General features: G+C 36.9%; 1 long non-coding RNA gene across 2 annotated transcripts in view; it reads right to left on the bottom strand.

The window, feature by feature from the left end:
- Positions 1 to 24,095, bottom strand: part of LOC133105420 (uncharacterized) — a 209,455-nt gene that overhangs the window by 34,915 nt on the left and 150,445 nt on the right. For both annotated transcript variants that reach the window (XR_009703853.1, XR_009703852.1), the window contains one exon: positions 13,170 to 13,282. This is a non-coding gene — a long non-coding RNA (uncharacterized LOC133105420). The remainder of the gene's footprint in view (positions 1 to 13,169; positions 13,283 to 24,095) is intronic.

Below are 24,095 nucleotides of genomic sequence, written 5' to 3'. Positions count from 1 at the left end.
TTGTGTTGGTTTTTATTTTCATGATCAGTCTAAATGTAGTTGTTTATTACATAGTAGTAAATCATTATCACATAGTATAGTGGTTTCTATAAGATATTTTAAATTTTGTCAGAAATTTTTGTTATGAATGTAAAAAAGGACAGTAAGCAGAATTCCCCAAATGAATAAGATATCCCCTAGAAAATCATTATATTGAGAAATCTATGGGGAGGAGATGAGAAAACAAATTCTTTCTAAACCACTTTGGAGTTGACCTGAAGAAGCAAACTTGGTGTACTAGTCAGTTTGAGTTGCTATAACAAAATATTATGGACTGGGTAGCTTATAAACAACAGAAATTTATTTCTCACAGTCTGGAGGGTGGAAATCCAAGATCAGGGTGCCAGCATGGTCAGGTTCTGGTGAGAACCCTCTTCTAGGTTGCAGACTCATATCCTCACATGGCAGAAAGAGAGCAAGAGAACTAATCCCATTCATGAGGGCTCTACCCTCATGACCTAAGTACTTCCCCAAGGCCTCAGGTTCTAATACCATCAGGTTGGGAGTTAGGACTTCAACATATGAATTTTGGGAGAACACAAACATTCAGTCCATAACACTCAATAAATGTAATAACATTCCTGAATTCAGGACTTCCACAAGATGTGGAGCAAAATGAAGAAAAGTTATTTTTCTGAAAAAGTTTTGATTTCTGAATAAAATTAAAACCCTAAAACTTCACTAACTTATAACTAAAATTTCTCATCTTTATATTTGATGCTCACAGAGTAAAGAAATGGTGATGGTTCTTATTCTTGGCATCCAGATTGACAATGAACTAAATCAAATTACCCTCCCTCCTAACTCTATGAAAACATTTTATACCTTCTTGTTTGTTTAAAATATAACTGCTTCACTTTGATGTATTATATTTTTAAATAAAAATAAGTATTCTTTTAGAGGTTTTTTTTCTGTGTAGCTAATAACAGCCAATATAATTTTTGTGTCTGGGAAAAAATTATTTGTAGCTGCCAGAGCAAAAACAACTATTTGCTTTTTAAAAAAGAAACAATCTAAAGTTGAGGAAACAAAAGACTGTTAAAATCATTCCACAAAAATATATGCAGTCAATTTTTCTCTTACATCCAGTTTCAAAGCACATATGAATAACCAGGTAACCTTGCCACAGAAACAAATGTTCCTCAAAGCGTTGACAAAATGTGCAGTAATTGTCAAAAAGAAAGTTCACCAAGAGACCAAGGAACAAAACACAAACTTCTTATGTGAGTAGGGCATGGGATGGGCTTTTAAAGGATACAGGGGCATTGGAACAGTGATGAGAGAACAGGTGTAACCAGGAGGCAGACAAGGAAGCAGAGTAAACAACCAGCCACAACACAGCAGGACTGTTGCGTATGTTGTCACCCTGTTTACATGATTACTTATAGTCCACGTAAATTCAGGTTTGATCTAAACTTTTCCATTCTTAATCAATCTACTGATTTTTCTACATATAGACACAGTTCTCAAGTCAGAGCTGGGAATGATAAGAGTAAAAAAAAAAAAATGCCTAAGACCTTCCAACAGATTTTTCACTCTTAAGCAAGAAGGCAGAGCCTTATCTGTACCTCCACAGAGGATTGTAGGAGAAACAGGAATCTCTATGAAATATTTATGCATAAGTCCTGACCCTCCACCCCTACCTCTAAACATATATATAATTACAGAAGTATATATAATCTATGTATTAAGAAACATAGATTACATATAGATTATATATACTTCTATAATAATATATTCTATAAATAATTTATATAATTTAAATATAATCTATGATAAAGTAATAATATATTTTATATATATTTTTTGGACCTACAGAAGCCATTAACTGCAAACAAGATGGTTTCCCTTTCATCCCAAAGCTTAGTCCTATTCACAAATCATAAAGACATGAAAAGGGTTGATAAACTAAAATGTCACTGATGCAATCCCTTTTCTTTTTTTAATTGTAAAATACACATAAAATTCAGATTGCAATGTTATGCAAATATCACTACTATCTAGTTCCATAACATTTTCGTTACTCAAAAATAAATCCCATACCCATTAGCAGTCACTCCTCATTTCCCTCTCCCACAAGTTCTGGTGTTGCCACTAATCTACTTTCTGTCTTTATGAATTTGCCTGTTCTAGACACTTCATACAACTGGAATCATACAGTAAGTGGCCTTTTGTTTTTGGCTTCTTTCACTTAATATAATGTCTTCAAAGTTCAGCCATGTTGTAGCATGTACCAGACTTCATTCCTTTCTATGACTGAATAATATTCCATTGTATAAATATACCACATTTGTTTATCCATTCATCAGTGGATAGACTATAGTTGATAGGTTGTTTCCACCTGCAATTTCGTTTTATCTGACTATTCATCTACTAATTCCTAGACTATTCATAGATTAGGAATATAATCCTAGACTATTAGACTATTATTAGACTATTAGATTGTTACATGTCTATCCTAGACATATAGATTCCTAGACTATTCATCTACTAATTTTACAGCCTAAATCACCCATTTTTAATTTCATTTTTAACTAAAAAGAACAGCAAGTGAAAAATCATTTTTCATTCACAGAAGCAAAGTCCTGGAAAGAACTTTGAAAAGCTAACACATGAGTTCCTTTACAGGTACAACAGTCCTCAGTAAACATAAAAATCTCATGCTCTCTTTAAATGTAATTTGAAATTCAAAATAAAGTAAATATCATCACTGAAAACAAACCAAAGCAGTAAGACAAAGCTGTGCTTTGTTTTCAAACTACACGTGACTCCCTCCTCCCCTCCTCCATGAGAATCACTGATTTAAACCAGCTCCCATAGATGAGAATTATGAAAATAATTCATCATCAGAATCATAATTATTCAGCAGCAAACTTCATTGAGCAACTTCTGTGGTAATTTCTTCCAACATCTAACAGCCTGATGAAGCATAGAAGAACCAGGGTTCTAGTCTCAGTTCTAACCTTAACTAGTTGTGAGACTTAGCTTTTTGGGACTTTGGTTTCTTTATCCATAAAACTGGGATATTGAAACAAGGTGTTTTTCCAGCTTTAAAAACTGTACTTATTCCCTATGCCAGAGCTGCACTGAGAGAAAAGGTGACTCTATTTGCCAAACTTTTTAAAGCATTTGAGTATTCTTTGTATGTAGTGGCTGTTGGGAAGCACTGGACAGTGGTGAAAAAGAAAACTATAGTTCCTACCCCAAAACAGGTCTTCAAAATGAGGGTTCGTTTTTGGGGACAAGGACATGAGAAATAACCCAATTTAGCTATAAATTTTTTGAATTACAATTCAAAATAAATTTTTTTAGTATTCACTGTTAAATTGTGCATGCTTTACTCCTTTCCACTGATTCTAACTGAAGTATTATTTCTCATGTTAAACTGAAAGTCATTTTACCTTGTTTCACTAGCAAAAAAAAAGTCCAGCCATGGGTTCCCCCACTTCCAAACATGCTTCCAGGAAATTCACATGTTCTTACTCAGTAAGCCTCAATAATGAGGACTGAACTAGTCATTTCCATCACTTCACCATTCCAGTGCCCATACCTGGATTCTCAAACTTCATGCTCTCTCTGACTGGACAGTGTTGTTTTCTGACAGCAGTTAAGAAAGACCTCTTGGTTGTTAAGACTTCTCAAAAGGAGAATAACTTCTCTTCAGCTGCCAAATTTCCCTCTTAAATAGTTTTGTTTTTTGACAGCTTGCAATCTCCATCCCCTCTAAACTTAAAATCAACCATTACATACGCTTCCTTTTAATAATAATAGGATTCTAAACTTAGATGCCACCTGGTCAAACCATGTTATTAAGACTTGCTCAAGGTCACAGTTTGTTGAGCAAGATCACTGTGCCTTGAATGAATGTCTTATGACTTAGATTAGGGCTCTTTTCATTGGCCATGCTCCAAATTTCAGCAACAACAAGCAATCCCCTTCCTTCCAAGGCTTCTTCCTGCAGTGCCCACCCCAAACTGTGGACCAGCTTTGCTCGTTGCCATGACTAGTTGTCACCACTGCTGTTAACTGCAGTCGGATTGAAATAGCACAGATACCAACCTGATTCTGATTTACTCTGTTAAACTTTAGCTCATTTGTTATCTTTACAAACTCCAGAGAGGTGGAAATAATTGTGTTACATAAAATACTCCTGAACTCTAGAAACTGAAATTCAAGGACCAATCATGTAGACCTTACTATACTTGAGAGGATAGCAATTTCTAAAAGAAAAAAAAAGCCTATTCCTAAAGATACAAACAGAGCTCTCTCTATGGGGGAGCTTTGAGAGCAACAGTAAAGATGGAATGGGGCTAGCATTCTCCTTGTTCAAAAGTTAGACCAAAAGGCTTAAAGAGTCCTTCCTTCCGTAAGATTAGTGAAAGGTAAGGGGTTAATGAAAGATTGCTGCCATTCCTGACATTGGTTAATATTCATTAGGTGATTACTGAAGGAGCAAACAATGAGCATCATTACCTCATCTCCTAAAGGATTCTTGCTTTAGAGGCTTGAAATAAGAGATACCACATTTTATTAACAACTCAGCCCTCAATGGGGCTTTTGGTCCTTTCAAAATGTTTAAGTTAAAATGACCTCCCCCCCCCAACAAATTAGGGTTTTTTATTGTGATTAAAAATATATAAATATTGGAGGGTGGAAATCACCTACAAACCAATTCCCATTTTTATCTAAAAAAAATGTAGTCATCTCTACCACTCTGCCTCTACAAGGAAGGTGTTTTAGTGAATCTAAATGATGGAAATAGAAAGATTGTTCAATACCCTACGACCACCTGAACACAACCCAACGGGATTATTATTTGGGGGGAAGCTTCACAAATACAAGTTTATTGTTGAACCTTGTTTCCACAACTGCAAGCAGTTGCTTATGTTTTGAATAGCCATGTATGCTTCTAACTTTCTAACTCTGCTTTTAAAATATGGAACAGCTGCTGGTCTGCTCATATGTTACGCATAAGAAGCCCACAAGGGACAAAGCCTTCCATTAATATGTCGAATTATTTTTAACACATTTATATTTCTATCCTGAATCATCATCTCAGAAAGATGGCAAGTTTCCATCTTCCCAGCTGGGGGGAGCACCTGCAAAATACAAGCACAAACTGTGACACATCTGGTACCAAAAAACCAATCTTGTTTCATCTGGCCAGCAGACTAAAATATCAAGATCATTGAACAGAAACAAGGTAAAAAGTTAACTGCCATTTATATGTAGTCAACACAGATGTCTAGTTAAGCTGTTTATATTGTAAGCGCATGTGTATGTTAACGGAGCACAGACCCCTTTAATAAGCCAGAGTTGGAATATAAACGCAAGAGAATTTTAAAGACCTGAATGCAATAATTCAGTTCTTTTTTATCTTCCCATAGAAACTAAATTAGTTTCATCGGAATCTCAGCATTCTTTTTAAACAGATGCATATAACACGAATAAATAATTTTGTTGAGTATCTCCAAATTGTTTATTTATTTCTTTAAAAACTGTATTCCATGTTTTTGTATCTTAATATTTAGATTGTTTCTTTAAGTGGTAAATTACTTGCACATGACTTAAACCAGGTGTCCTCGTTTGTGTTGCCTCAAAAGAAGACCCTGTTACAGAACTGAGTGTTGGTAGTTTGACAGGGTAACTTACGAAGCACAGGTGAGAAACTAGGGAAAGTGAGTCAGGGAAGGGAGAGATGCCAATCAATGAGTGAGTTAATGAGTGGGTCACTTCTGTGGGCAAACTAGCACTTAGTATCTTTGGGGATCCTCTGAGAACCAATGTGGAACTCACCTCAAAAGCATCCCACCAGAAGCCGCCTAGACTGGGCTGTTTATCTGCAGCTCCCATCCCTGTGGTGAGGATCACCTCCTGGGGCACTAATGCCACACCCACTTATAACTACCTGCAGGTGGGTGAGCTTCCTGGCACTGGAGAAAGCCCTCAGGCAGAGGAAAGAGAAACAGAGGCTTGATATGGGATGTTGTCAGTGAGCTAGAAACTCCTACTGCAACCCCCAGTAAGCTCCTGTTGCTGAGGGGATGTCTGGTGGGCAGCAATATCCACACTGCTTGGAGTCTGACAACAGAAGCACATGTAACTGGCCTGATGGCTTCATACCTCATGAGTCTTTCCTTAACCTTTTTCTGTTGGCTCTCCACCTTTTTCTTCCCTCTTCCTTTCTGTAGAGAAAACGCTAGTCTTCTCCTCTGTGTATCACTCACTTAGCAAATCAGGCACCAAAAATGTCCATTCGATGCAAAGACACATAAGACATTACATAAAGTGGTACTGTATACTTAACACCATGAGCCTATCTGATTCCAGAGCACATCACAAGTCCAACTACAGAGTACTATATAAAATTGGTTGCCCTTCAAAGATGAATTTCCAAGGAAGCTAGTGAAGCTAAAACTTCAAGGCCCTTCCCTTGCACCAGTCCTTTCCAAGGCCCTGAAGGGACCCTACAATGTGTTCACAGTGTCATATTATTTTTGTAAAATTTGAAAAAGTAATACATTTTAGCTGGATGGGTTAGTATTGATCTTTCCTCTTAGGTTCCACTCTTCACACTTCTCCTCGTGTTAGGTAGCACTGGGATGGTCACAAGGATTTTTGGGAATCCAGCCCAGGAAATTGAGTTAGGAGGGTACATTTAACTTGGCCTTAGTGGAATATAGCTATATAGTTCACAGTCACTTCTATGTATGTTTAATTCCAGTTCCTGTCTGGTGTAGGAATAGCTTCTAAAAATATTCCCACCACCTTCTGTGTTGATTTTACCTGACAGCATGCACAGAGTTTCAAGGCCAGGGGTCCTATCACAATTTAATGTGTCCTACAGTATCCAGCACCAGAATAGGTAGTAGAAGAAAAACAAGTCTTGAAATATGCAGAGCCAGAAGCTAATCTATGGAAAATTCTCCCAATCACCAGAGGTGTAAAATGAAAAGCAGAAGATTTGGTTTTTATTCAATGCCTTTTCAAGAATATATTTAATTATGTAGCATAGGCAATTATAAATGCACCATACCATGAAAATATTTTTCATATATTTCTATAAGAACTCACTAGAAATTATTCTGACAATGAGAAGTGAATTATAACCCCAAAAACTCTGTTTCAGATAATACCAAAAACTGTAATTCATTGAGATGAAGAAATAAATTTCAAATAGAAGTAATGAATAGACTCTTGGGTTGATCAAATTAATGAAAAGGAATGAATCATGTGAACACACTGGGAAGGAATTTGTGTCCTGCTGCTTTGATATGAACACTAACACCAGTAAAGAAAACATAAAATTGTAATTTTACTACCACAACAAGGGCACTGTCAACTCACTAGTTAGTGTGACCATTTCAAAGGGTGTTTAACATTAGTCCCTGCACAAGAAAACTTAGAGTGATTTAGAGTTGTACATATCTTATGTGATAGAAACCTGATAGAGGTTTCCCAAATTTGACGACAATTCTAAAAATTTGTATGTCATTGCCAAAATGGCTTGTGAAACCAAAGAAACCTTTCTGTAAACTGTCAATTTAACATTTTTTCTCAACCATTCTAGAAGATAGTTATCTTTCTATTGTCTCTGTAAGAAAGGACCTACTGTATAGCACAGGGAACTCTGCTCAATACTCTATAATAACCTAAATGGGAAAAGAACTTGCAAAAGAATAAATACATGTATATGTATAACTGAATCACTTTGCCATTCACCTGAAACTAACACATTGTTAATCAACTATACTCCAATATAAAATAAAAATTAATAAAAAAAGAAATGATGTTACAAAATTATTGCCACAGGCAATCAAACAGCATGCATCCAAAAAAATGTAGGGGAAAAATTATTATAAAGGAGTTCCTGGCAGCTAATTAATAAAAAAATATTATTTTCCCAGACTGTGATATTTGCTGTCAGCTTTTAAAATTTGTGATTTATTTGTGATTTCTTTTGCTATTCTAAATAAGAATTCACTTTTGTGTCTAATTTTGCAATTATAATTTTGTATTCTTTCCCTTAAAGTGAGCTTCTAAATGTGTATAAGTTTTCCTCAAAACCTGGATACATCCCTAATTGCATGAAGTAGCCCTGTGCCTAGCATATATGGGGCTTTTGTGAAAATAGACAAGGACATTTAATCTGGGCCTTGGAATATTTGAATAGGCAGGAAAAAAAGGTATAGGAGATGACCCTTTATTTCAAACTTACCACCACAATGTACAGGCATCAATTAATCTTGTTAATAACAATTGTGTATTTAAGAGTTGCTAATTTCTGACTCAAGCTCAAAAGTTGAAAAGTATATTTCAACCTCTGGCCTCTATTAGATGTGTTCTTGTAGTGAATCAACGTTCTGTTCCCCCTGTTTGTCTCTTAGCAGCAATTATCTGCCTTTATTTCCTAATCTGGTGATTAGCCATTAATAAGAAGGTAAAGACCTCAAAGAGATCAATCTGAAGCTTTCTAAACCCCTGATTACATCCCACCTCCAGGATCCTGCCTTATAATTCCAGTATAATTCACTTCAGTAAACATTCACTGGGAATCCACTATGCACAGGGCACTGTGCTAAGTACTAAGGGAGCAAAGGTAAATATGACATAGTCCCTGGCCTCAAAGAACTTACAATATGATTAGAAAATTAAACACAATAAATTTGGGTTCAATTTGTCTTAAGTAGTCACTATTTATTGAGCACCTATATTTATTGAGGTGCTTTCAGTCCATTATCTCATTCCTCATATTCATCCAATGAAGAAGGAATTTTTAGCTCCATTTTACTGGTGAAGAAGCAGATTCAATGACTTGTTTAGGGTCAAATGTCAAGCAGGGGCAGGACCAAGATTGGAAACAAGACCCATCTGTCTCTAGAGCCTTAATATATTCTAAGGGGAGCACAGCTGAGAGCACTTAACCCTGCCTGGGAGAAATCAGAGAAGGCTGGGCTGATCTTAAAGGTGGAATAGGGTTTGTCCCAGTAAAAAAAGGGTATTCCAGCAGAGGGGAATTTACACACAAAGGTAAGGAAGTAAAACACAACAAGGGACATGTCAAGAAACCTCATAAATCTTGTAGTTCCTAACTTAACAAGATCCTGACTCCTAATACTAAACAATGTGGTAACAAATCTCACTCCATCCATCAGTTTTTTCATTTCCCCAACCTTTCTTTCTTTCTTAACTTCTCTCCTTATTTTATTCTTTCCACAAGCATGGATATGATGGCTGTTTAAACACCCTTCCTGCATTTAATGAACTTAGTTTATTGGGGGAAACAAATTAATTAAATAATCCCACAAACAAATGTAAAATTGCAACTATGACAGAAGCTACCAAAAAGGCAGGTGGTACTCCAAGAGCCTATAATAGGAGGAAATCAAATGACCTACCATGGTATCCCTTGAAAAATGTCTCTAGAGATGAGCTCTTGAAGATGAGTAGGAGGTAACTGAATAAAAAGGGAGGGAAGAGCATTCAGAAAAGGATCTACATACACAAAGGCCCTTCAGAGGGAAGAAGTATTTTGTGGGATGGAGTCCAAGGGACTGGAATGCCAGTGTAGGTGAAGCTGAAAATGTAAGAGGTGGCCTGATAGGAGATAAAGCTAGACAGGGTACCACTGAAGAATTTGTGTCTTTATTCTTAGAGAAATTGAAAACTATTTAAATATTTTAAGCAGGTAAATAATGTCATCATATTTGCACTTTGGAAAAACACCCTTTACCTTGAGATAGACTGGAAGGGGGTCAGAATGGATGCAGGTTAGAAGACTATACAAGCAGCCCAGGAAAAGATGATATGCTAACTTGGACAAAAGTATTGGTAGAGAGCACGAAGAGAAATGAACAGATTCAATATACATAGGAGACAAAGGACTTAATGACAGGTTGCATGTGGATAATAAGGGAGAAGGACATGTCGGGAATGAGCCTAAGTTTCTGGTAACCCAATAGGCAGACAATTGTTTCCAAGCAGAGATTCAGGAACCGAGCTTCTTCTATTTGGGACCTCTACTCCTTGCAACTGATGGCTTCCAAGGTCCCTATGCTCAACTACATCAAGAGGTGGATCAATGGCAGGTTGAAAGTGAGAACATTTTATGGGGCAGGACTGGAAGTGGCTTACATTGCTCTGCTATATTCCTTTGGCCACACTTGTGAGGAAGGCTGGGAAATAGAGTCTAGCTGTGTATTCAGAAAGAAGAGCAAAGGGCTTTGGTTACTAGCTAGCAGTCTCTGCATCAATGGAGAAACTAGAAAATGAGTACAGTTGACCACTGAACAATGCAGGGGTTAGGGGTACCAACCCTCTGCCCACTCAAAAATCCATCCAGCCCACCTTATACTCCATATCTGAGGTTCCACATCTATGGATTCAAGCAACTGCAGATTGTGTAGTACTATTTTATTTACTACTGAAAAATTTGCATATAAATAGACCCATGCAGTTCAAATCCACGTTGTTCAAAGGTCAACTGTATATTCTTTAGTATGGCAATGGAAGTGTTCCACTGGAGCAGAGAACAGTTTTCTAACTCCCAGATTTTTTTTTAGTTTCACTTATTTTTCTCTATATCCCTTCTCTTTAACATACTTCTTGTGTTCAAGGGTAAGTAGAACACTTACTTAGTTCCACACTTGTATGTATTCATTTTTAATGAGGGCAAATCACCTTTTCAATACCTATTTATTCATTCAATGGATATTTAAGTGTCTACAGTTGTCTCAGTCTAGTTGTTTACTCCTTGTCCAAGGATGGCAGAAAGAAAACTATTCTTTTTAAAAAAAGGGTATCAGTAATGGGTTTTAAATTTATAAGAAAAATGTTTATGTACAAATATGATTATTTTAGTGTCATTTCTAATAACCAAACAAATGAAAACAGTTTAAATGTATAATAATGGGGGAATGGCTAAGTTTAAACTATGGCACATCTATACGGTGGGGCATTATGCAGTGATTAAAATGTTAATAAAGAGATTTTTATGGAATGGGGAACATTTGTGATATAGTATTAAGTGGACAATGTAGAGGTACTATCTCAATTACATAAACATATGTATGGAAAGAAGAGGGACACCAAATATTAACTATAGTTATTTCTGGGATAGGATTAAAAGAACACTGTATTCTCCTCTCTGTACCTTCCTATATCTGCAATTTACTTTTTTTAAAATGAGTTTCATATCAGATTAAAAGTTCTTTTTTAAAAAATTAAAAGCAAACTCAAAAAAGCCATAGGAATCTTGGAAATATGATAGGTAATCATAGCCAAGCCATATTAAAGCTTCCTAAGCAAAAATGGACATTAAAGCTGAAGGTTCAGTCTAAAATTTGGGAGGGGGTTACAAGAATCTTCCATATGAGTGCTTGTTCAATAGTAGTAAGAGCCCACCAGTCCCATTAATTGAGGGCTTTAACATCTTGGTGACCTACACGCAGCCCATGGGACAGGTCCGGACCTGGTAAGGCAAAGCCAGAAAGAAGAACTCAGACCAGAGAATCAGACTTTGGTAGATGAGGCGGCATAACAAAGCCAAACCTCCTGGTAAGAGAGAATCACGGGGAAAGGCCGGACTTTGGCTACACCAGCGGTCCCTAACCTTTTTGGCACCAGGGACCAGTTTTGCGTAAGACAATTTTGCCACAGGCCGGTGGGGGGCTGGGGATGGTTCAGGCAGTAGCACAAGCAATGGGGAGCGGCAGATGAAGCCACCCGCTCAGCTCACCTGCCGCTCACCTGCTGTGCAGCCCTGTTCCTAACAAGCCGTGGCCCGATACTGGTCCACAGCCTGGGGATTGTGGACCCCTGGGCTACACAACAGCAGAGCAAGAGGTCCAGATGTCAAACAAGTAGATGCAAAAGGCAAAAGCTGCAGGAGCAGTTTTTATCAGAAGTGTTAAGTGAGGGTCAGGAGCAAGGATTCAGGTGCCGGGAGTTCACATTAATCTCCTAGGATGGAATTTAGCCCAGGGCCTCAGGTGAAAATCTAAGGCATGCTTACAAACATCTTAACAAACAAACACCATAGCTTAGTGGTACCAAATCTGTGTTACCCTTTTCCAAGAAAGGCATTTTTTAATGCCTAGATATTTAAATAGTAATGACAATAACATTTCCTGAGCACCTATTGTATGCCATAGACTGTGGCCGCACACCACGCTAAATGCTTTAGATGCTTTACAGATACTATCTCATTTTATGACAGGGGCATTTCTATCCCATTTGAAAGATGAAGAGACTGAGTCTTGGAGAAGAAACTGCCCAAGTCACACAGGGAGAAAGTGGTGGAGCCAGGTCTATGACCCAAGTCAGTTTGACACCAAAGCTCATAGTCTTAACCACCTCATTACTGGTCAGTGGCTAATTTTATGTGGCCATGGATATTTTCTGTGCTTCTTTTTAAAAACATGTCAGTAAACCAAAAATCCTATCTACCAGGGATGAGGCTAATAGACACCATGGGTGAGTAAATTACATTAAGAGCTTTGTGCCTGTTAAAGGAATATTACTAATAATAAAAAAAAAACTACCTATGAGAGTTAATTTGGAAAATAAGGAAGTCTTCTCAGCATTCCTAACATCACAACATAAGGTCTGAAGATGACTCTTCTTTATCTCTAGCTGAGGTAAATAGGCAGGAAATGAAAAGTTTATACTAGGGATAGCTAAGGCAGCCATGAAAATTAGCCTGGATTCAGGAAGGATCTAAATGGAATAAGTAAGGCATTAAGTAATTAAGATTTCTAATTGAAAACACAACATACAGCCCTTATGTGATTCTTTGGATCACTGAAACGTACCCTCTTTAGACCAAACATCTGAAGGACACTGTTAAATATAAAATATAAGTATAAAAAAACCTTTATAGTGCAGTAAACATTTCTGAGGACTGAAGCATAAAATCGATTGGGCAAAGTTGAACAATGAATAAAAGAGTAAATACTCCTTCGTTTGCTTCTTAGAGATTTATGTAGAGCTGTTGAATATCAGTTGCAACTTAATAACACGCTTAGGTTTTTTTTTTTAATTTATCAAGATTTGACATGTTTTCGTCTGTTGAGTGAAAGCTCACGCAATTAGCTGTGCAGAAAGCTACAAACACACTCAGGCCACTTTACCTTAGCAGATATAACTGCAAATCATCCACTGCATACTCTCCAGCACTGGTCAAATCTAGCGGACCATTCCAAAAGTAACCATGGGGCTTTCAGTACATATCATTTACTTCCTCCTGTTCAAAAAAAAAAAAAGGTTAATCCGTTCAGCAGCAATTCTCATCCTTTTCTCAAGAGATGTTTTAAATATTCTGTGATGAAATTATGCGAAGAAAATAGAAAATAAGTGATGTTGCGAATGTCATTAAATGGCAGTGGGGCAGTCTCATAGCAGCCCATGATCACCTTGGAGGGGGGTAAAAATCAAACATCTGCTCAACAACACCAAAGAAATTTTGGTTTTGTTTGGTTTTTTTTTTTTAATGGTCTGAGGGCCAATCTGAAGATTCCATTTTGAAGTCACTGCACTGATATCAAGATACACTTTACATTCTATGAGAGTGCTTAAAGGAGGGCGGAGTAAGTTTTGATGTCAAATAAATCGAACTAGAGGATAAATAAAAAACAAGGAATGAAAAATTATGTAACACAAAGCTATTTAGCTCTGCCAGATGCTTCTGTAGCAAAGAAGGAATCCCAACAAGTCAAATGCATGCCCTGTTATCTTCCCAATAGCTTCAATAACGAGCTATTTGGTGTGGAAGCAAGCTTGGGCCCTAGCTCTTGACAGTTTTATAGCCCTTGGTCAAAGTTTTCAACAGTGTTTGGGCAGGCGTGACTAGGCAGCTAGATTACACATACTGACTTTCCACTTGCAGATACACAATATTTACTTTACAGGGTGAGCCAGTAAACCAGCTGACCAATTAGGCCACAGATCTTTCATGCCTCATGAAAGCTAAGCAAAGACTGAATATAAAAATCTCAGAAATGCATGCAAACTGGACTTTCTTTTAATATGTCTTCATATAATCTCCACAAAAAAGAATGTCAATGACCAACAGTCTTCAGAGCCACTTCAGTGTAAAAAACAGAGTGTCTTTCAAGTGAAGAGTTCTAGTTCTTTGGATTTATGGAGACCCACATTCATATGGGAGATAGGATCAAACTTCAGAAAACAAGGCAATTTTATAAGAAATCTCCTGAACTCCTCTAACCTCTCTGTTATTTGGCCTGTCATTCAAGTCCCTCCACAAAAAATTTTCCAACTTTTTAAGCCAATATTTCCTTCAATGAATTCTCTCTTCTAGCCAAATTGATCTTCTCATGGTCCCCTGGACATGTGATGTGTATTCCTACCTCGCTGCTCCATCTCAAACCATTAACCCCCACTTAGAATGTCATCATCTCCTCCCTATCTCTCCTTGCCCAGCCACCTATAGGTCACTTCTACTTGAGTGGCTGCCTTACTGCAAATTCAACAAATCTACTACCAAGACTATATTCTTCTTAAATTTCCATCACCAGCACCATCATTCTTACATCTCAGCCAGGCTCAAAACCTTGAACTGACTTTTGAGTCTCCTTCTTCTTCCATACATCCCATATTTAATCAGTCACCAGTGCCTGTGGATTCCAGCATTGTTATATCTCTTGCAAATAACCACCTGCCTTTTCCATTTCCACTGCCAACACCCTTGCTCAGGCCTTTATTTCCTCACCTGGACCATTTAAAAAGTTTCCCACTGTCCTCTCTGTCTCCAATTTCTCCACCTTTAATCCAATCTAGACACCTCAGCCAGATTAATCTTCCTAAGTACAGCTCCAAGTCACATGACTTCTCTGTGTAAATGCCTTCAATGGAATCCCATGGCCTAGTAAAGTTTAATTTAGGAGTTGACCCCAAGAGCATTCCCCAATAAACTTTCTGCACTGAAATCTTTATCTCAGAATTTGTGTTCAGGGAACCCAACCTAAGACACCCAAACACCTTTCATATCTTTCACTCCTGTCCTTCATATAGCCTACATTCCAGTCAGACTGGGGGAATCTGCCATCCTTAAAGACACTCCATGTGTTATCACTAACTCATTCATCCACAAAGTATCTACTGAACATCTGAAATGTTCCAGGCTCTATAAGAGATACTGACCAACCTAAAGAGATATAGACAAGTAAACAGGCCATTAGAATACAGTATGAACAGTGATTTCCCAGCTGAGTCCAGAGGCAGAGCAAGGGAGAAGAGCGTGCTAGCTGGGAACTGTGTGCACAAAGTCCAGGAGACGGGAAAACACCTCGGGAGTCTGTAAACTGCAAGAACACTTCAAAATGGCTGAAGCTCAGGGAGCTTGAGTGGCGGTGGCAAGAGATGGGGCAAGAAAGGCCAGCAGGGCCAGAACAAAAAAAGCAAGCAGCCTTACTTAAGGATGTAGACACTGTCCTTAGGGCAAAGGGGAGCTATTAGGGGGCTTTAAGGTAAGAAAAAGCATGATGGCATTTGTGCTTTAGAAAGACTCCTCTGCCTGCAATGTAGAGAAAGAATTAGCTGGAGGAAAGCTTGAAGGCAGACGGCTACTATAGTTATCCAAGCAAAAGATGATGGAAAGCTGACCCAAGGAGGTAACAATGGAGACAGAGAGACCTGGACAGATACAGGAGATATTAAGAAACTATAATATAAAGGGCATGATGATTTATCATATGGAGGGTGTTAGGAAGGGAGGAGTCAAAGATTAAACCATGTTTCCAACTTGAATAACTAGATGTACATTATTCATTGAGATAGGAAACACTGAGGAAGATGCATAACTGGGGAGAAAGATAAGGAGTTCAGTTTTGGACATGCGGGACTCAAGGTATTTAAGTAAGAGTTGGATATGCGGGTGTCAACAGAAGAGAGATATATAGGTCTGACCTTCAAGAGAGCAGCCTGGCTAGAGGCACAGGTGAGGCATCATCAGCATACATATGGTCATAGAAACCTGGGGGTGAGGTTGAAAAGAGCTGTCAGAAAAGCAGGGAGAAACCCAGTGGAGTGTGGTGTCATGAAACCAAGAGAACCCTTCAAGGTAAAGCAAAGGGTCAACAGTGTCAAATATTGCTCAGGCCAAATAAAGTAAGGACCAAAAAGATTGTCCACTGATTATAAACACATCTGTGGTTTTGCTCAAACTATTCCACAACCAGAAACCATAGAAACATTTCCCATCTTTCTTTCAAGGATCGTCTCAAATTGCCTCACATTTGCATGGTGATTTATTGAACGTCGTCACATGTTACCTCATTTACTGACTAAGATTTCGAGGGTTAAAACCATCTCTTATGTATCTTGGCATCTCTCTCAGCTCATTAAAATGTGGATGCTGGAGGTTCAGAAAAGGAGCCAAGTTTGCAGTGAAAGCTCCATGAAAGAAGAGAATCCATGGATGGGAAGAGCTGGTCCACAGGCCAGAACTATTGCTTGTCCCTGTCAGCAAGATGGCACAACTAAGACAAGTCTGTGTCCTCGTGAGAAGAGTTATGAAGAATTGCCCTTGACTGTTTAAAAAAGGAACACCAGACAGTCAGTCTTTACCCTTATATGCAAACTTATTGAAGGAAATGATGGTGACAAGGCCATCCTGCCTTTTCACCAAGACATTAACCTCATGGACCAGTTTAGAGTTAGATCTGGAGCAAAATGCCCACATCCCCCAGACACTGACTGACCACACTCACCCCAAAAGGGAGGCCATGAGCAGCCACTGATATGGAGGCGTTCATCTTCTGACTGTTCTTTTTTCTGGAGGGCAAATATCTAAAAAGGAAAACCTATTTGAATAGGTGCAACTGCCAACTTCACTTACCCCTTCATAGTTAACGACCCTATTTTGTTTTATGGGTGCTTCAAAAGAGCTGACAGAGAGGAGAGACAGCTCTGAATGGAAAACAGCTTGCTGAGCCCTCATTGTGAGGTCGATGGCTTGCCTTGTCATGCCCTCTCAGACCTATATTTCAATGATTCCCTTTTCAAACACAGATCAAAACCCAAAGGAAAAGAGAATTCTCACTCTCCTCCAAAGTGTCAACATGGAAGAATATTTCAAGGCAGCTTGAGGAAGATGCAGCCGCCAGCACAGTAACAGTTAAAGCAGTAGTGATGTGGTACATTTTTTAAGACATTCAGCCCAGACCTCCAACACTTGCTGCTCAGCAAGTTGCCCTCCCCTATCCCTGCCTACACAACATTCTTCTTACGTTCTCAAGAGGCCCTGGCATTTAGAACATTGGCAAGTATTTACTCAATGCCCAGAAGAGTACCTTCAAAATAGTGGGTGCTTGATAGTGGTGACACTCAACAAATAGCCCTTTAAGCATTAGCTTTTTATAAATGGAGTGAAGATGAAAGTTCAAGGTAAAAATTCCCAGCAGCTTCTGTCTGCAATATGCTGCCTAAAGAAAGTTCAGTTCAGTAAGACGTTAGTAAATGCCTATTAATATTAAGCACCACAGGAGTTCGGGAGTTCCCCTCTTTTTATCAAGTCATTTTGTCATTCAGCACTGCCTCCATATTAATATTGCACATAATATTGCAAACTTCACTTCCGGATGACTTTACCCCTTATACTGTGGTTTCCACTGACAATCCTGAGTGGGTTAAAAACAGATGATCCATTTTACACTGGTCCATTCTACAGGTGTCCAAGCATGCATGGCATCATTAAAGTGGGACCAGCTATGTAAGGAGAGCATTTCAAACAGGAGAAAGAGTACTATAAATCAGCAGCTTAAGAAGGAAAGTAGGTATGCTAACACATATATATGGAATCTAAGGGAAAAAAAAAAAAAAAAAAAAAAAAAAAAAAAGAGGTCATGAAGAACCTAGTGGCAAGATGGGAATAAAGACACAGACCTACTAGAGAATGGACTTGAGGATATGGGGAGGGGGAGGGGTGAGATGTGACAGGGTGAGAGAGTGTCATGGACATATATACACTACCAAATGTAAAATAGATAACTAGTGGGAAGCAGCCGCATAGCACAGGGAGATCAGCTCGGTGCTTTGTGACCACCTAGAGGGGTGGGATAGGGAGGGTGGGAGGGAGGGAGATGCAAGAGGGAAGAGATATGGCAACATATGTATATGTGTAACTGATTCACTTTGTTGTAAAGCAGAAGCTAGCACACCATTGTAAAGCAATTATACTTCAATAAAGATGTTTAAAAAAAAAAAAAAAAAAAAAAAAGAAGGAAAGTAGGGATTTAATCCAATGCCAGCATTTTACATGACTAAAAAATTTTTAAACAAGCTGAGACATGAGAGAAAGTGCTTTACCAAGGTCACATAGTTATAAGTAACTTCTCAGAATTAGTTTTATTCTCTTGTGTCCCCACTGTTTTAATACCTGTAATATTAGATTCCTATCACAATATACTAGTATGCTACATTTTATAATCTTAATAACCACACAGAGCACACAGCTGATTAGTAGGCCTTCAGGAGTAACATAGATGGAAAGATTAAGAACAATTTAGGTAGGAAAGAATTTGCTCCAAACACCAACTATATATTAAGTTGAGAAGAAGGCTATGTGTAAATAGGCCAGAAATTTTTCACCTGTAGCTAGTAAAATAATAATAATAGTACTAACAACAACAACAAGAGGTAGAATTTTTTAGATGTATCAACACATCTAATCCTGACAACCATCCTGTGAAGTAGAACTATTATCCCCATTTTAGAAGTGAGGAAACCAGGGCCCAAAGAGGTTAAGTAATTTTACCAATTGTTCACAGGTTCTATAGCTAATAAATGAGAAAGTAAGGAGTTAGACCTAAGCTGTCAGGCTCCAGATGCTGCCTTCTTAACCACCATGCTGTACTGACTAGGCTTAATATACACAACCATAAACAACATGCATGAGACTAATTTGATTTTTAAAAGTTTTCTACATACAAAATTTAAGATTTTTCTTCTTTTATATTAGGTCTTGGAAATGTTGATCTAAAACAGAATAATTCAACATCTCACAATTCTCAAGCTGTCCTTTCCACTGATGTGTTGCATTTCATTTCACTAGCTAATTTTTATAACTAGTATAAGACTGCATCCAGTTTAAGAACTACAGGAATGCACTTATTTTAATATTTTTCAAGAACTTAGACTTTTTTCTCTAGAAGATTGCTTTTTCTAAACTAAAGATTTAGCACCTCTACCTTTTGGTCATCATTCATAGCTTGTTCCAGTTCTCATAATTTATTAGTGGAAATTATGCTTGGTTTTTGGAATAACCCATTGCAGATTGTAAATGGGGTTACTTTCCACTAAGTGTAAATAAAAGATTCCAATAGTTACTACATATTTTACCAATGAGAAATTAACTGTAACTTCAAGTGAGCCCTTTTTGAAACAGAATCTGAATTTTTTTTAAATGGTCAAAATAGGAGATGGTTTCTCTGTCAAATACTTATCTCATACTTTTAAGCTGATCAGAATTCTCTGAAGTGTCAAATTATAAATCACCGTCAAAAATAACAAATTAAATTAATTATCAACTTACAAAATAATTTGAGTAATTATAGTTCAATAGAATTTGTTAGGTGACTATAATGTGACTAGTCAGTAGCAGTAACAAACAAGTATCCATATTATTTATAGGTAGAAATAAAAGGGTTATTTACTGATTAAATGTGAACGATCAACTTCTTTTTAGCTCTTCTTCTCCAAGTAGCATATGGACCCCAACAGTTAATTTTTCACTCATTTTCCAAATAAGATAAAGTAAAAATCTGACTTGAAGAAAAAAATCAAAAACTAAGCATACCAAGCATGGTATCTTACTTTAGTAAGGTACCTATGACGCACAGGATGCTCATAAGATATACCTAAAAATTCAAAAACAGGTCTAAAATCATTTTACACCACTAGTTTGACTACATTTTTATGGAGAAAGACACACTGAAGTAAATTTCACTAATTCATTATAATTCTTTGACCAAGTTTCTATGTACATTTATAGTATTTCTAATTTTTCTTTTATTTTTACTTTCTATACTATTTTCATTGTGATCAGTTCTTTATGGGGTGAATTTTGCAATGAAGCTTTTATAATTTATGAGGGTTTTATCTATATCAAATGTTACTGATTGTGCCTTCAGTCATTTTGAATTTTCTTTTTGTGACCATTTTTTGATACCAAGTAAAAATTTTGCCATCTAAATTTTGTCAACAATATTTTCTTCTGTTAAATTTGGTAAATAACACATTTTATCACGTGAAGTTTTAATAACTTTCACAGTTATTTCTTACTGATTCTTTACACATGTAATATTCATTATGATCTTGATTAAAAATAACTGATTGTTGGTTCATGATAATGAGTAATTTCTCTCAGATAATCCAGGATTGACCTATTATTAAGGGCTGGCCAGTTGTATGGTTTGTATACTTCTAATCACCTTTGTATTCCATGAAGTAACTGTCCACATCATTGACTGAATTATCTTGGTCAAATTTCTTAACCTGACTACCTGACTGTTTCTGTTTTCTAATTTATAAAATCAGAATTATAATAGTGCATAACTTATAAATTGCTATATTATAAGAGAAAATACATGTAAGCCACTTATAGCAGAGCCTGGCACCTAGGAATCAATAAAAACAGCTGTCATACTTTTTACTTTTTTTATTAATGGCAGATAAAAGAGTAGATAGAAGGGTCAAAATGTCCTCGATATCAATATGATGGAGTCAAAATGGCAAGATCGAAACAGCAAAATCAAAAGGTGGGATCAAAATATCCTGTTTTATTTACACATAGTACCTAACCCATTTTCTCTCTGAAAGAGAAAAAGAAGAAACTTTCATTATTACATTCTCTATCATAATTTAGCAACCATTTTACTGTCTTAGGAATAACTCTATACTAAGTTCACTTAAGTAAAAATATAATACAACACTATGTAATTCATAGCAAAGACTGCTACCTCCTTGTGACTTTGTTCTGGTTTTTTTTTTGCTGTAATGACTGCTCACAGTTCCTAAAAGTTACAATATCTACGTTAACTTGCTTAGCAATCTGTCCTTCTCAATATGTTTTCATATCCATTGTTTCAATTGGGCCTCACAACCACCCTGGAAATTTGATTAGGGCATTATACAGATATGATAGCTGGACCACAGAGAAAATGAAATATTTGCCCAAGGTACACAGCAACCTAGGAGGTGAGCCAGAACTATAGGTTAACCCTTTGACAATATATCTCAAGCATTACCCTGATACCAAAGCCAGACAAAGACACCGCAAGAAAATAAAACTACACGCCAATATCCCTGATGAATATAGGTGCAAAAATCCTCAGTGAAATACTAGCAAAACAGAATCCAACAGCACATTAAAAAGATGATACAACAGGACCAGGTGGAATTTATCACTGGGATGCAAGAATGGTTTAATATATGAAAATCAGTTAATGTGATACACCACATCAACAGAATAAAAATTTAAAATTACATGATTGTCTCAATAGACACAGAAAGAGTGTTTGACAACATTCAACACTCTTGCATGATAAAAACTCTCAACAAACTAAGAATAGAAGGAAAATACCTTAACATAATAAAGACAATATATGAAAACCCTGTAGCTAACATCATATTCAATGGTGAAAAAATGACAATTCTTCCTCTAAAATCAAGAATAAGGCAAAGATGCCCACTCTTGCTACTTCTATTTAACATGGTACTGGAAGTCACAGAACAATTAGATAAGAAAAAGAAATAAAAGACATGTAAATTGGAAAGGAAGAATTAAAATGATCCCTGTTTGCAGATGACATGATCTTATATACAGAAAACCCCAGGCTTCATTAAAAAAAAAAAAAAAAAACTGTTAGAACTAATAAAGGAGTTCAGTAGAATTGCAGGATACAAAATAAACATACAAAAACAAGTTGCACCACGGCAATCAGAGAAGAAAAAGAAATAAAAGGAATACAAATTGGAAAAGAAGAAGTAAAACTGGCACTGTTTGCAGATGACATGATACTATACATAGAGAATCCTAAAGATGTCACCAGAAAACTACTAGAGCTAATCAATGAATTTGGTAAAGTTGCAGGATACAAAATTAATGCACAGAAATCTCTTGAATTCCTATACACTAATGATGAAAAATCTAAAAGAGAAATTAAGGAAACACTCCCATTTACCATCACAACAAAAGAATAAAATACCTAGGAATAAACCTACCTAGGGAGACAAAAGACCTGTATGCAGAAAACTATAAGACACTGATGAAAGAAATTAAAGATGATACCAACAGATGGAGAGATATACCATGTTCTTGGATTGGAAGAATCAATATTGTGAAAATGACTAAACTACCTACAGCAATCTACAGATTCAATGCAATCCTTATCAAATTACCAATGGCATTTTTTATGGAACTACAACAAAAAATCTTAAAATTTGTATGGAGACACAAAAGACCCCAAATAGCCAAAGCAGTCTTGAGGGAAAAAAAACGGAACTGGAGGAATCAGACACCCTGACTTCAGACTATACTATAAAGCTACAGTAATCAAGACAATATGGTACTGGCACAAAAACAGAAATATAGATCAATGGAACAGGATAGAAAGCCCAGAGATAAACCCACGCACCTATGGTCAACTAATCTATGACAAAGGAGGCAAGGATATACAATGGAGAAAAGACAGTCTCTTCAATAAGTGGTGCTGGGAAAACTGGACAGCTACATGTAAAAGAATGAAATTAGAACACTCCCTAACACCATACACAAAAATAAACTCAAAATGGATTAGAGACCTAAATGTAAGACTGGACACTATAAAACTCTTAGAGGAAAACATAGGAAGAACACTCTTTGACATAAATCACAGCAAGATATTTTTTGATCCACCTACTAGAGTAATGGAAATAAAAACAAAAATAAACAAATGGGACCTAATGAAACTTCAAAGCTTTTGCACAGCAAAGGAAACCATAAACAAGACGAAAAGACAGCCCTCAGAATGGGAGAAAATATTTGCAAATGAAGCATCAAAGGATTAATCTCCAAAATATATAAACAGCTCATGCAGCTCAATATTAAAAAACAAACAACCCAATCCAAAAATGGGCAGAAGACCTAAATAGACATTTCTCCATAGAAGACATACAGATGGCCAAGAAGCACATGAAAATCTGCTCAACATCACTAATTATTAGAGAAATGTAAATCAAAATTACAATGAGGTATCACCTCACACCAGTCAGAATGGCATCATCAGAAAATCTACAAACAACAAATGCTGGAGAGGGTGTGGAGAAAAGGGAACCCTCTTGCACTGTTGGTGGGAATGTAAATTGATACAGCCACTATGGAGAACAGTGTGGAGGTTCCTTAAGGAACTAAAAATAGTATTACCACATGACCCAGCAATCCCACTACTGGGCATATACCCAGAGAAAACCATAATTCAAAAAGACACATGCACCCCAATGTTCACTGCAGCACTATTTACAGTAGCCAGGTCATGGAAGCAACCTAAATGCCCATCGACAGACAAATGGATAAAGAAGTTGTGGTACATATACACAATGGAATATTACTCAGCCATAAAAAGGAATGAAATTGGGTCATTTGTAGAGACGTGGATGCATCTAGAGACTGTCATACAGAGTGAAGTAAGTCAGAAAGAGAAAAACAAATATCGTGTATATATATATATATATATATATATATATATATATATATATATATATATTTTTTTTTTTTTTTTTTTTTTTTTTTAGCCTGCACATTTCCTGGCAATCAGCTATTTGGTCAGATACATAGAGTTATTTTATTTATTTATTTATTTATTTATTTATTTATTTATTTATTTATTTATTTATTTATTTTTTGGCTGTGTTGGGTCTTCGTTTCTGTGAGGGCTTTCTCTAGTTGCAGCAAGCCGGGGCCACTCTTCATCGCGGTGTGCGGGCCTCTCACTATTGTGGCCTCTCTTGTTGCGGAGCACAGGCTGCAAACGCACAGGCTCAGTAGTTGTGGCTCACAGGCC

This window comes from Eubalaena glacialis, chromosome 14, assembly GCF_028564815.1.
Source record: "Eubalaena glacialis isolate mEubGla1 chromosome 14, mEubGla1.1.hap2.+ XY, whole genome shotgun sequence".
Taxonomy (NCBI): domain Eukaryota; kingdom Metazoa; phylum Chordata; class Mammalia; order Artiodactyla; family Balaenidae; genus Eubalaena; species Eubalaena glacialis.
The sequence above is the reverse complement of the archived record's forward strand: the minus strand, read 5'-3'. Positions and strand labels throughout refer to the sequence as shown.